Below are 13,818 nucleotides of genomic sequence, written 5' to 3' on the forward strand. Positions count from 1 at the left end.
TCACTCCTGTCTCCACCTCCCTAGTGCTGGGATTAAAGGTTGTGATTCCCAAGTACTTTAATCCTAGAACTAAAGCTACCAGCTATCACCGACTGGATCAATCTCCTGGCCTTGAATTTACAGAGACCTGTCTGCCTCTGTCTCCTGAGTGGAGTGCTGGGATTAAAGGTGTGTGCTACCACTGCCTGACCTCAATGACTAACTAATGTCTTAGCTCCGCACACTGATATTCAGACAAGCTTTATTTGTTAAATGACAAATGAAATATCACTACGCACACATGGCATTCTTTCTTCTCCCTTTCTGATCATGGGTGTGATGTGATCAGTCCTTCATGCTGTGCGCATGGTGAGTTCCCACTCTGGCAGACAGTAATACACAACAGCGAGCCAAAATAAACCCTTTCTCCACTAAGAAGCTTCTGTCAGGCTGTGTCCTCATAACAACAAGATATGAAACTCTTCACTCTGGTGATTTTTTTTTTGCTTCCTGTGCTAAGTACCTGATTTAATGTAATACCACTTACTGCTATTTGAGGTTATTTCTACCCTTGAAAGGAAGTTTTTGCCTATGCCTATATCTTAAAGATTTTTTTACCTAGCAATTTTTTTCTCTAGCAATTTCAACATTGCTGTTCTTATATTAATGTCTTTGAATCACTTTGAATTGATTTTTGTGCACATTGAGAAACGTGCATCTGTGTGTATATCCAATTTCCCCAGCACTACTTTATCAAACAGGCTGACTTGTTTCTAATGTGTGTTCTTGACACCTTGGTCACAAAATAGATGGCTGTAGCTGTGTGGGTTTATTTCCTCTATTCTATTCCATTGTTCAACTCATCTGTGCTTGTTCCAAAAGTATGCTGTCTTTGTCACTATAACTCTGGAGTACAGTCCGATATTATGATAGCTCGAGTATTATTCTTTTTGCTTAGCCCTGCTTGGATATTTGGAGTCCTGTGTGTTTGCACACAAATTTTATCACTTTTTCCTAATTCTGTGAGGAATTAATTGGAATGTGTGTATGAAGGGTTGCATTTAATCTGTACACATCTTTTAATAACGTAGCCATTTCCATGGTATTAATCTTTCCAACCCCTGAGCTTGGGAGACCTTTTTGTTTTTTAGTATCTTCATCAATTTATTTTTTTCAGTGTCTTCAAATTGTCATTATAGAGTTCTTTCACTTTGCACATTAGGCTTATTTCAAAGTAGTTTTTAAAAGCTACTGTTAATGGAGTGCTTTTTTCTGCTTTCTTATCAAGTTCAATATTGATATGATACATTGGTTTTATAGACATTATAAGAATTTAGAGTTTTATAGTGGAGTGATTAGGACCTTTCAGGTATAGAATTATGCCATCTACCATAGGGATATTTTCCTGTCCCTATTTGTGTTCTTTTAATTTATGTATCTTTTCTTATAGCTAAGATGTTGGGCATTATGCCAACTAGGAGTGAAGAGAGGAGGCATCCAAATATTGTTCTAAATTTGAAAGAAATGTTCTCAGTTTTCCTGTGTTTAGTATCGTGCTGCCTATTACATGGCTGTTGTGTGTAGCCTTTATTCTCTTGAGGTTTGTACTTTCTAACCCCAGTTTCTTTAGGATATTTGTCATGATGGGATGTTGAGCTCTGTCAAACGCCTTTCTGAGTCTATGGAAGTGACTAAATGATTTCTGTCCTTCAGCCTATTTATATGATGTATCATATTTAATGATTTGTGTATGCTGAAGCAAACTTGCATCCTTGGGGTTACACCCACAAGGTCATGTTGCATGATTGTCTGTGTTCTTAACTTCAGTTACAAGAATTTTGTTGAGAACATTCTCATTTGTGTTCACTGGGGGAATTGGCACATTGTTTGCTTTTTGTTGTTGTGTCTACATCAACTTTGTTATCTGACTATTGCTGGCTTTGCAGAATGAGTTTGTAAGCGTTTCATCCCTTTCTATTTGTTAGAACAGTTTGAGAAAGTATTGGCATTACTCCTTCAAAATTTGATTTTTCCTTAAAAGTTTGCTAGAATTCAGTAGTGAATCCATCCAGTCTTCAGATTGTCTTTACAGAGACTTTTAATCACTTAAGATTGCTGGCTATGGGTCTGGTTGTGTTACAGCTGTTTTCTTGACTTCACTTCTTTAGACCACATGGAGTTAGAATGGTAAGTGTTGTTGCCCTCAGGAAGTGAAGCCTCCCTGGAAGAAGTGGGCCATTGCCCCTAGGCTTTGAAGCTTTATAGCTGAGTTCTACCTTCTGACTCTTCTGTGAGTGTGGGTGTAGTGTGGCTAGCCAGCTTCCTGCTCCTGCCGCCTGCCAAGCTTTCTCTACCTGCTTCTATGCCTTCCCATCCATGCTTGGCATAGCCCTAGGAACTGCGAGCCAAAATAAACTCTTTCCTGTTAAGTTGCTTAGGTCAGGATATTTTATCACAACTAGAAGAGAGGAGCTAAAACACATTTCACACTCAAACCATGATGCCCATTAAAAAAAAAAAAAGTTAAAATCAAATTACCTTTAAAATTCCACAACATTTAGATTTTATAATAATTTAGGATTTCTGAGGCAGAACTGAACTTGAATAAAATTTAATTTTTGCCACATTGCTTACAGTTATTACAATTTATTTCTAAACAGTGTGTTCAGAACAGCGCAGAACAGAAACTGTTTCTAAGTATTTTCAACAACTTCAAGTACTTCACAAGTAGGGAATTTAAATACAATTGATATACTAATTATGATTAATTTATGAATAATTATTATCTATCCATTAAATAATCCCCCTAGGAATTTGTATTCAGTAATATGTTTTTTGTTAGCTATAAGAGTTTAAGTTACTTAAGACTTAACTGATGAAGCTGAAATTATGAACTATTTTCTGCCTTTCATCATTGTCAAATACACTAGGGAATTTTTCTTTTTCCTTCTCAATGATGGTTGGAGTTTGGATCCAGAGTATCTCTGAAAGGTTGGAAGTTTGGTCTCCAGGGTGCAGCTCTTGGATGGTGATTGAAGTAGGGCCTCATGCAAGGTCATTAAGTCAGCGGGTGTGCCCTTCATGGGCTAGGAAGAACGGGGTCATTTCTTCCTTCTCTCCTCTCTAGTCATCACGAGCTAAACATGTTTGTATCACCAAATATCTCTTACATGTTTTGCCTTTCCATTGCCCCAAAGCTACCGAACCAAGCAATCATGCATCAAAGCAAGTATTTCTTCCACCTAATTTGTTTATTTTGGGTACTTATCAGAGTAGCAGAAATTTGAATCACACTGTAGTTACCTTAACCTGTTCAGTGAATCCACTCTTTCATCACCCAGTGCTACCAAGTGTGCTGATAACATCCATCCACAGATACAAGTGATAAGTCTTCAAGTTAAAATTGCTCACAAAAGCACAGCTGAGTTCCTCTGTAACCTCTGATAGGTTCCCAGATCCCAAAAACTCTAAACCATGTCCAACACATTTTTCCTTCAGTCACAGTTTGGAACTGTTTCTTTAAAAGAGAAAAATATGGTAGCCCTGCTTTGTTGACATCCTGAGCACACATTTAGCTTAATTCCAGGTTAGTCCAGCCTAGCCATAATAGTGACAGACTTGATGAGCCTTCTCCAGACAATGTCCTGGGCCCACCAACAGAGACCTGACAGCCAGCCTATGCCTGCAAGAGCTAATGCCTGGATCTGTGAACAGAGGGTTGTTATGAGTGTGGCTTTCTCGCCTAGTCCAATGCCAACAGTCTGTAGTGGCTCAGAACGCACGAATAGTTCCGCTCGTACAGCCTCTCTCAGAAAGAGCTCATACGGGCTCGCAGTGCTCTGCTGTTTGAAAATGTCATGGCCGTGTTATATGAAAATGACAGTACTGAGCTGTGCTTCAAGTTGTTTACTTAGAAGCAATAAAAGGTCAGGGATCCAGTCACTTTCTCTTCAGCTGCTCTTAGAAAAGGTAGCGGATGCCCTTGAGAAAGATGACTCGAAATGGTGTCTATCAAGTAAGCATCCTTGGGGGTATAAGGCCTATGTAAGGAGGTCAGGAGACACAGAGCGGAATCTTTGAATTGTGTCAATGCAATGCTGCAGGGGGCAGGGCATCATCCTAATTTTGAGGTACACTGCATGTGAAGCATCACTGCCTGGCCGGGGGGCTCTTTTCCATCTGATCAACCCTGGCTACAGTTCGTGTGTCTGTCTCCTGCAGCTTTACGCTTGGTCCTGATGTGCAAGTGAAGTTCAGTCCCTTGTCTATTTACACGAATGAAGCAATATTCTCTAGGTATTTGTGAGGCTGTCTTCTGTGTGTGTGTGTGTGTGTGTGTGTGTGTGTGTGTGTGTGCAGGTGCCTGTGCTCGCATGCACACCCAAAGAGACCAGAGGAGAAGGATGTTGGGTGTCATGATCTGCCACCTCTTCCTTTTGTCCTTTGTAGACAGGACATCGATCCTGGAGCTTGCTGATATTTCAGCAAGGCTGGCTGGCCATCGAGTCCTGGTGGTCTTTTTTTTTTTTCCTTTCAAAAATCATTTCATTGCTATTTATTTCATAATAACATGAGGTACTTCAAAGGGCACACATTTTGTAGAAATTGAGCACACAACTTCGCATTTACTCGTTTGTACACATCACACATGAACACTAACGGAAAGACGTAGGCTTGGAGAAAAGGGAATATGCATGTACATATATAATTTCCTTAAAAAGTTTCTCAATTAAAGAAGTGATAAAGTCATATCTACCAAAAACCTTCACTCTTCATTTCCATATGTAAACATAAATATCAAATTTAGTTACGTATCAGCATCAGACTAACGTACACCACAGACAGTGTAAGAATTAGTACAGTACGTAACAGAGATTGACAATATATCTGTATACAAAACATGCTCCTCTAACACTGAGGTATTATTATGATACTAAGGTGTGAACTTCCAGTGTAACACGAACCTCTTGGTGGGCGAGTCTATGGAATTTACAGAAATATTCCCCCAGGGATTTCAAATGAGGATTCCTTTTCTGTGGCATTTATTGGAATGTAATTACTCCTGTAAAAAGGAGAAGTGACTCTGGGAACTGGGAATAAACATGACTTCAATCATCGCCTTCCAAGGTTCCTAAGTGGTTTTTTTTTTTTTTTTTTTTTTTTATGGTTTTTTCGAGACAGGGTTTCTCTGTGCTTTTGGAGCCTGTCCTGGAACTAGCTCTTATAGACCAAGCTGGTCTCGAACTCACAGAGATCCGCTTGCCTCTGCCTCCCAAATGCTGGGATTAAAGGCGTGCGCCACCACCGCGCGGCTTCCCAACTGTTTTGAACCTTCATGGTCATCACTGTGGTTGGAAAGAAAGAAGTCACCACTAAAACTCCATGACTTGCCCCTATCGAACTCCAAACTTGACAAGGGACCAATATGAAGGCATACCAGCATTCTTAATGTCAACACAATAGTTTTTTTTCACGTCAACATGTGCAAAGTAGCGGTGGCTATCTATTTAAGAAATACTTAGTACATCTCGGAGTGTTTGATTTCCTCAGCAACTGCTGTCTCTCCCTTTCCATCAGGAGCTTGTACTTATCAGTCTGCAGCGTGCGAATGTACTCGGTGGCCTGTTTCAGGATGACCACCTTCTCATTGTGCACCAGCTCAGGCACAAGGTCCCTGAGGATCAGGAAGCTGGAGCGCATACTGTCGTGGCGTTGGCGCTCCATCATGTTGTGGTTGCAGCTACGCTCAATGTCCTTCCAAGTCTGAGTTGCGGGGACTCAGTCTTGTAGGCTTCAGCAGGAGAACACACTTGAGGGGCCCTAGTGAAGCCTCACTCTTGAGCTTCTTGTGATGCGGCGAGTCCTCGCTGTGCACAGAGGGTTCTGGTGGCTCAGCGGAGTTGTGCTGCTCAAGAATGAGGACGTAGCGCGCACCTGAGAATCAGCTCGCTGGACTGTGCGCGCCTGGTGGTCCTCTTATCTATGCATCTTTTTTTCAGTGCTGGAGGGGCCAAGCCACGCACTGTGTTTTTATGTGAATGTAAAGGGTCTGAACTCAGGTCTTTTTTTTTTTTTTTTTTTTTTTTTTTTTTTTTTTTTTTTTTTTTTTTTGGTTTTTCGAGACAGGGTTTCTCTGTGGTTTTGGAGCCTGTCCTGGAACTAGCTCTTGTAGACCAGGCTGGCCTCGAACTCACAGAGATCCACCTGCCTCTGCCTCCCGAGTGCTGGGATTAAAGGCGTGCGCCACAAACACTGTTATCCACTGAAGTCTATCCCCGACACCCTGGCTTCACATTCTTAAGGATGACAATGAAGAGGTCTCTGGAGCAGTGTTTGACTTCTGCAGTCTTTCTTTCCCTCTGTCTTCCTGATTTGTATGCCCTCTCCTCTCCCAATTTAACAAAATGGAATTTCTCACCTTTCTCTTGCAAATCATTTTAGTGAGACATGGTTTGGGGAGCTTTTAGAATCCACTCCAAGAAATAATTCTTTCAAATAATACTGTACCTTGTTTCTTTCGTGAGGACCTCTCATAGGTAACATTCCCTTCCGTTATGGGAATATTACAGACAAACTTCTTTTAAAATAGAGTTTTCTTTTCCTTTTTAGTTTTTGATATGAGGAAATGTTGATTTTGATAACCTCAAGAAGCTTTGACTGCTGCTCAGGGAGACTCTGAAACCCTGTGCTCCTACCTTGATCAGCACAAACCCCAACCAGGCTTCCGTTGGTAGTCTTCCTTCCTATGCTTAGACACGTGTGTGTCACTAGTGGAAAGTGTCCCAGCCTAGGGCTGCTCCACCAGGACATTATATTTCCAAACCTTTAACTAGGTAATAACACTTGTCGTAATCGTTTCTCCTACTAACCCTTTGATCTGCACTGAGCCCGCCCTCCTAAAACTGCTTACATCTTAGTAATGTATCTGCTCCCATGCAGACCCCTCAGATCGAAAATATAACCGTGAGGTGACCCTTTCTCAGCTAGGAGACCTATGCTGATCAATGCACACAGCCTTTAGCTCTCGTCTTGACGGTGAAGAGCACAGCTTTCAGTTCCTTGATGATGTACCATCTGTGCTGTGTTCTCCTTTCCGTCAATACCCCCCCCCATTATACTCTGCCCCTTGTTGGGGGGCAGGCATGATCACCTCTTTATTTATTTGCTATAGTAACTTTTGGATCATTAAAGTCATCATTATCTAAATTAGCTCCACGTTCCACTCTATGTAAAATCTAGAACTCTTTATAGGACTACGTGTTTTAGAATCCTTTGATGGCTCTCTTTCACTATAGATGAAGTCTCATCTTGTTAGCACGGGATGAAACCTTCATAGCGGTAAGCCTCATTCCCAGGTACTCCAGCCTTCCACTTTATGGTACAAATCAAGCACTGATACTAGCATCCTCCACACCATCTCTTGCTTCAGTGCCCTTATCTAACATCTTCCAGCTTTCCCATGCTCAACTATGCCACATCGTGTTACACTACCCTTCACCTAACTAATATCTGCCTGCTTTACTGGAGTCCATATGTCACTTCTACACAAGAGCCTTTCCCTTTGGGCTATGGTAGTATCCCTTGGCTCTCCATCATCCATTCTCATCGACAATGTTCTAGTTACCTCCCTAAGTCTGTGTTTCAGGTCCTTCACTGATATACACTTTGTAGTATCTCAAGGGTGGAAACTTTCTTGCATTCACCTTGATAAACCAATCCCTTTACTTGTACTATAGTGTTGAAATATATTTAACCAAGTTACACATAACAATTCATCATTTCCTCTGTATACCTTATCTTTAAATTTGATGATCCATTGGAAAGAAGATTGTTACCTCCCCCTGCCCCAACCTATGTTTGCTTTGCTTGTTGTTTATTTGGAAACAAAGTGTTTATAGGAACAGCCAACTCAAAGAAATTAAAATGCAAATTATGAATTTCATATTTACAAAGTTTATCTCACTATAAGCATTTGTTTTATGAAATATTTCATAACATTTAATGTAAGTACATAACATAGCATGTAAGTATTTATAGTACTAAAAGTTTAAAAATATTAATTACATTGCACCAGCTGGGTAAGAAATAATGGCCAAGATCTTGCGTGAATCTCTGGTAGCAATAAGTTTCACCACAGTCTGGGCATTTGACCTAATTGGAATGGGGACAAGGTTCGTGAGCCAGAGTGATGATGACCGCAGGGAGCAGTACTCTTTCCCTTTCTCCCCACCCAAGATCACTGTCTTCAATCTGTGACTCCCAAACTGAACACATTTTCATATGAGACTGTCTGGGTTCTCAGCTAACCCCCTAACCCAGCTTCAGTGGCTGGAATGGAAAATAGAAAATTCATTGCTGAATAAAACAAATTGACCACAATGAAAAAGCACTGAGCTGGTGTCTCTGACTGCTAGGTCTCCTTTCATGTTCAAGCCCACCTATCTCTTACGTATCATTTCAGTGACACATGGTGTTGGGAGCCTTTAGCATTAATTCCAAGAAATAATGCTCTCAAATAATGCTATACTTCCCTGAGGAGCTCTGATAGACACGGTTCCCTTCTTATATAAGAATATCACAAAGAACTTTTTCTTCTTTAAAAAAAATAGGATTTTTTTTTCCATTAGAGAATAATGGCTGATTCTTTAGCACACCTTAAGATTTAAAATCGGAAGCAGTGGGGGAACTTTTTCATATATTGGACAAATAGTGCAAAAGCGAGAAAAGGGAAACATTGAGGCAAGCCCTGGGAACCCTCCAGCTCGTACCATAAAGCGGTTATGGGACTGTCGCGAGGTGACAGTCAGGAAAAGCAGAGACAATATTGCGGCGTTCAGATCTGGGCAAAGCTAAGGCATCTCAGGGATGAAGTGCTGAGGACAGGACGCTAAAGGAGCATAGAAAAGGTTCAGCCATCAGAAAGAGTGATCTCTGATTCTGCTGGTGCTCAGTGAGCTGCACCTGTACAGTGGGAAACTTTACAAGACCAGTAGATGGGAACAAGTACAGAGACCCACAACCAGACATTATATCTAGAGAGACTTTGGAACACACAGCTATAAATGGGAGGTCTTCATCAAATCCCTGCCCTAAGAGGTCAGGGAACCCCTCGGAAGAGAAGGCAGAAAGAGTGTAAAAGCCAGAGGGGATGAAGCATACCAAGAGAACAAGGCCCTCTGAATCAACTGGGCAAAGCTCGCAAGAACTCAAGAGACTCAAAAGAACAGAGACAAAAGCAACATACACAAGGCCTCCACAGGTCTGCCCCAGGCCCTCTGCGCATGTATGATAACTTTCAGCTTAGTATTTGTATGGGACTCTTGAGTGTGTGAACAAGAGAGTCTTTGATTCTTGTGTCTTCCCTTGGGCTCTTTTCCTTCTGTTGGTTTGTTCAACTTTGACGTGGTGGTTTTGTTTTATCTTACTGTGTTTTATTTTGTTATTGTGTTGTTGTCTCTTAGAAGCCTGTTCTTTTCTAATGAGAGACAGAAAGGGAGTGGATCCAGTTGGGATGGGAAATGGGAAGGAAATAGAGGGAGGGCAAACTGTAGTCAGGATACATGGTACGAGAAAATAATGTATTTTCAATAAAGAGAGGAAAGCAGAGCAGTAAAAGTGACTGAGCGGGTGTCAGCTGAGACACCCCAGTGCCACATAAGGTGGAGAGAGATTAGAATCCCTGCAAACTGGAGTCTGTCCCCCTGGGTATTCAGGAGAGATCCATGAAAGGCCACAGATGAGTTAGGAGCCTGATTGGTGTTAAGATTCTTCACGATCATCCCTACCCAAGCTATAAAAAGAATCTTGAAAGTTTCAGTCTCATCCCAAAAGACCTTAAATGTCTGCCAAACAAATGTCAACATCGACCAAAAAACTCAAGAGCTGGGGGTGTGGCTCTGTGGTAGAGCAAGTGCTTAACATGGATGAGGTTCTTGATTAACCCCTCAGCACTGACACAAGAGGACAGGAGGAAGAAAGAGAAGGAGAGAGGGAGTAAGAATACAAACACACACAATGTAAAAACTGCCGTGTCCAGAATTCAATATAAAACTGAAAGCCATTCAAACAAGCAGAAAAAACGAGTCTCATATCAGAGAGCTATCAATCAATAGAATTATATACATCAATTATCGAGGTGATGGTTTTTGTTTATTTTTGAACCAGGATCTCGTAGTCCAAACTGGCCTCAAACTCACTATGGAGCCAGGGATGACCTTAAACTTCTGATCCTCCTGCCTCCATGCTCTTTGTGCTAAAATTACAGACTTCCACTACTACAACCAGGTGCGTGCAGCTGAACCCACAATTCTGTGCACGCCAGGCAAGCGCTCCCCCAGCTGAGCTCTAACCCAAACCTGAGATGATGGAGCTTAGCAGCTACTTTAGATATTATAATATGCTCAAAACATTTAAAGAAAGAAACAGCATAAAGATCATGAAGCATTAACAAGTCTGAGATCAGGAATAGAAAACACAAAGCATTATTATGGGCCTGGTGGTGTACTTTAGTGGGAGAGGTTTTGCCTCGAATGCATGAAGCCCTGGATTGGAAACCAACCTCTGTGAAAAGAAGATAATTTTCTTTTACCATTTTATTACATAAGATCCAATATACAGTTAGGTTTGCTTTTTAAATAACATGGCCCTTCCAGAGTTTAGAATTTTAAATTTACCTGAATCGTAAAAGTTGCTAGGTGGGCATATTGGAATGTAGACGTGTTAAAAATAATCTATTAAAAATTATAACAGGGTGACAACTCAGCGGATAAGAGCTCAGGTTCGGCGAGCATCGAAAACTGGACTTTGAATATTTAGCACCCATGTAAAAGCTGTACGTTGTTGTGTACACCTGCGACCCCAGCACTGGGGGGATGGAGACAAGCATATCATGCTCCTGGAGGAAAAAGCAGAACCAACTCCATGACGTCCACTTAGAAACACCGCTTAAACACAATGGAAGTAGAAGAAGGGCGTGTAGCTGTTTGAATTGGCAGCAAAATGATAGTATTTTATTTATTTGGTTATTTTGTGATGTAGGATTCAATGAAAGGGCCTTGCACATGCTCAGCAGGTGCTCTACCCCTGAGCCTATCTCTAGACCTTAAAATAATAGTGCCATCTTTTAAAAAATCTGTCTTATTTTCCAAGCGAAATGAAACTGTAAAGCATCATCAGCAATAAGTCGCAGTTCAATCACCTTCTCACGTGTAAGCAAATTATTATTCACAGAAATAAGGACTTTTTCCATTTTTCTAGAATTAAAGTGATAGTAAACATTCCCATATGCCACTGCTAATTTTAATAATACGAGATGCTGTTCTGACCTTTCCTTTGACTGGCGAAATGCACAGGTCTGTTTTTAACCTGCAATTTTCGAGAGATGCGTTTGCATCGCACCTAATCTCGAGTGCATTGTTATTCAGTGTCTTTCAAAGGTCTGGCTCGGGGGAAAGGCATTTTTGAAGAACTGGCTGAAAGCAATCTCATCTGTTTCCTTGTATGCTACAAAACCTATCCTTGGGCTGTGACATCTGATGGCACCCGTCTACAAACCAAGTCATGTTGACCTTCTCGAGTGCTGGTGGTTTACTTCCAAATGCCTTGGTGAGTTATTCATAGAGTGACTACACACCCTAGTTTGTTTGGGACAGTTCTAACTCCCAGATGCCATCCCACTGGAATTATCCTTAGTGTCCTCCCTGTCTAAAGTGTCATGATTTTGTCCATTTGTCCAAATTATATGGCCATCCTAGTTATAAATGAGTTTCTCTTCCCTACATGTTTTTCTGCTTTCCTACATAATCACCTCTCTCCCGTGTTCCGTGTTAACGTGTCGAGGTTTATGTATTGAAACACCACAGGCTCAGGTTCTGAGAAACAGCAGCCGTCTACTTGGAAGACCAAGGCATTGCTACATTCAGTGTGTGAGAACCTGCTTCCAGATTCCGGGACGTGCCCTCTAACAATGTCTTCACACGGGTGCAGGGTAAAGGAACCTTAATAGTTCTCTGGAAGAGCTGCTTGTTCTGTACTGGAAAGTTCCAGCTAGGAGGGTGAGGGAGACTACTAAAATGAAGGCAGGAAGGAGAGACTGGGAAGATTCTCTAAGCTCTTCCCAAGAGTCAATGGGAGTAAACAACTGATTGGGAGGACTCTGGCCAGCCAACCAGCAGAGAGGAAATCCTTGGACCTGTGGAGCTGTCTGAAAGCTGTGTAGGGTGCTCCAGGGTTGTAGCTTTCTTGAGTCCTAGCCCCTGTTGAGGTAGGCTTTTCAGTTATACAACGCATGTTAAGTCACCCATGCTCACGTATGTCCTCACGCATACTCCTGATGGTAACCCCATAAAAACTCATTGTTTCACCAGGTTGTAACTTGGCTTGTCATGGATTCTCTTTCTGAAGTAAATGAACTCTCTCCCTCTGTCTTCCCCAGCTCTGTCTCTGTCTCTCTGTCTCTCTCTGTGTGTGTATGTGTATGCACACGCGCCCAGGAACGTCTCTCACAAAGTCTCTAAAGATAAGAATGTGATTTACGAAGGCTTCGTGATCATGGCTTCCTAACGTACCACAGGCCAAAGTTTTGACTACTATCATGTTGGGAGTTAAGATCAACATAGTAATCTAGGGGGGGGGTGTATTCAACATATAGTGTGCTCTCTACTCAGAAGTCAGAAAAAATTACTATAAATGTTACTTTAAAAAAGAATATAGAAACGTTCATACCATCTGTACAGCCTTACAAAATATCAAACTTCCTACAAAATTTACTAAACTTTTAACCAAAACTACCGGACAGCTTGAAATGATTTTAAGGGTTGGGGGATTTTTAGGTACTCTACTTTGTCTTAAAAACAAGAGACCTGAGACCAAAGTTTCATGCACTTAACCATAATCATTCGGCTAGGAAGGGACAGCAGAGAGATTTTCAGTTCAGAGCTACGCTATTTAGTAGCTGACCTATTAGTCATATGTCAGTATTTAAATTTAAGGTGAATATTATTACTTGTCAGTATGTGTGCATCCTAAGCATTGTCTAGTATTGAACAGTCATAGGTAACTAGAAAAAAATGTAACAGGGGCCTAATTACTAGCATGCCCCCATCACCACACTCCTCAGGGAGAGTACTCTTTCTCTCATTTTGTTCTTAGTGATCTCAGGAATGTGGTTAAGACCCTTGAGGAAAGGTGCTATTTCTTTTGTAGGGCGGATGGCATCCGTTAAGGTCCTGCACTCATTATCCAGCAAATCATGAGAGCTAAGGTATGTTGTGTGCTTCTACAAAAGAGTAGGAACAGTTGGGAGGTTCCAAGGAGCAGAACAGTGAGAGGTTGTTGCTCACATATAGTCAATCCACAGAGTAAAACCCTGCAGTATTTGCTGTGTAGAACAACGGTGCTCACGAAAGTTAACAACAATGCCTTAACAATTACAGTTATCTTCATATTGACGTGTTTTACTCATAATTACTACAGATTTTCAAATGTACCGTCTACTTTAAAGCTCGCTGTTACAACAAGCAAGATCTAATTTGTACATGACAGCAGTTTTCCACTAATGTGCTAATAGAAAGGCTATATATTGGCTCGCGGAACTGATAGCACGTAGGAAAGGTCAGAGAGACATGGCTTCAGAGATCCTAAATCTGTCTGGGAACCCGAGACATTCCATTTAGCTGCCAGCTCTTTTCTCTTCTGCTTGGCTCTGTCTGATTCTGAGGTACAGTTTCTTAATTCAGCCACTCTATAAGAAGATTCTCTCCTTTCCCACAAACTTTAAGAAAAACCAAGTATTGATTTTGACCTGGTCAACCTTGAACCACATTGCTACTTGAGTTAACT

General features: G+C 41.4%; 1 pseudogene; it reads right to left on the reverse strand.

Moving 5' to 3' along the window:
• Window positions 1-5,478: 5,478 nt before the first annotated feature.
• Window positions 5,479-13,818, reverse strand: part of LOC130889349 (protein S-Myc-like) — a 62,089-nt pseudogene continuing 53,749 nt past the window's right edge.

Source organism: Chionomys nivalis, chromosome 18, assembly GCF_950005125.1.
Source record: "Chionomys nivalis chromosome 18, mChiNiv1.1, whole genome shotgun sequence".
In the NCBI taxonomy this organism is placed as follows: Eukaryota; Metazoa; Chordata; class Mammalia; order Rodentia; family Cricetidae; genus Chionomys; species Chionomys nivalis.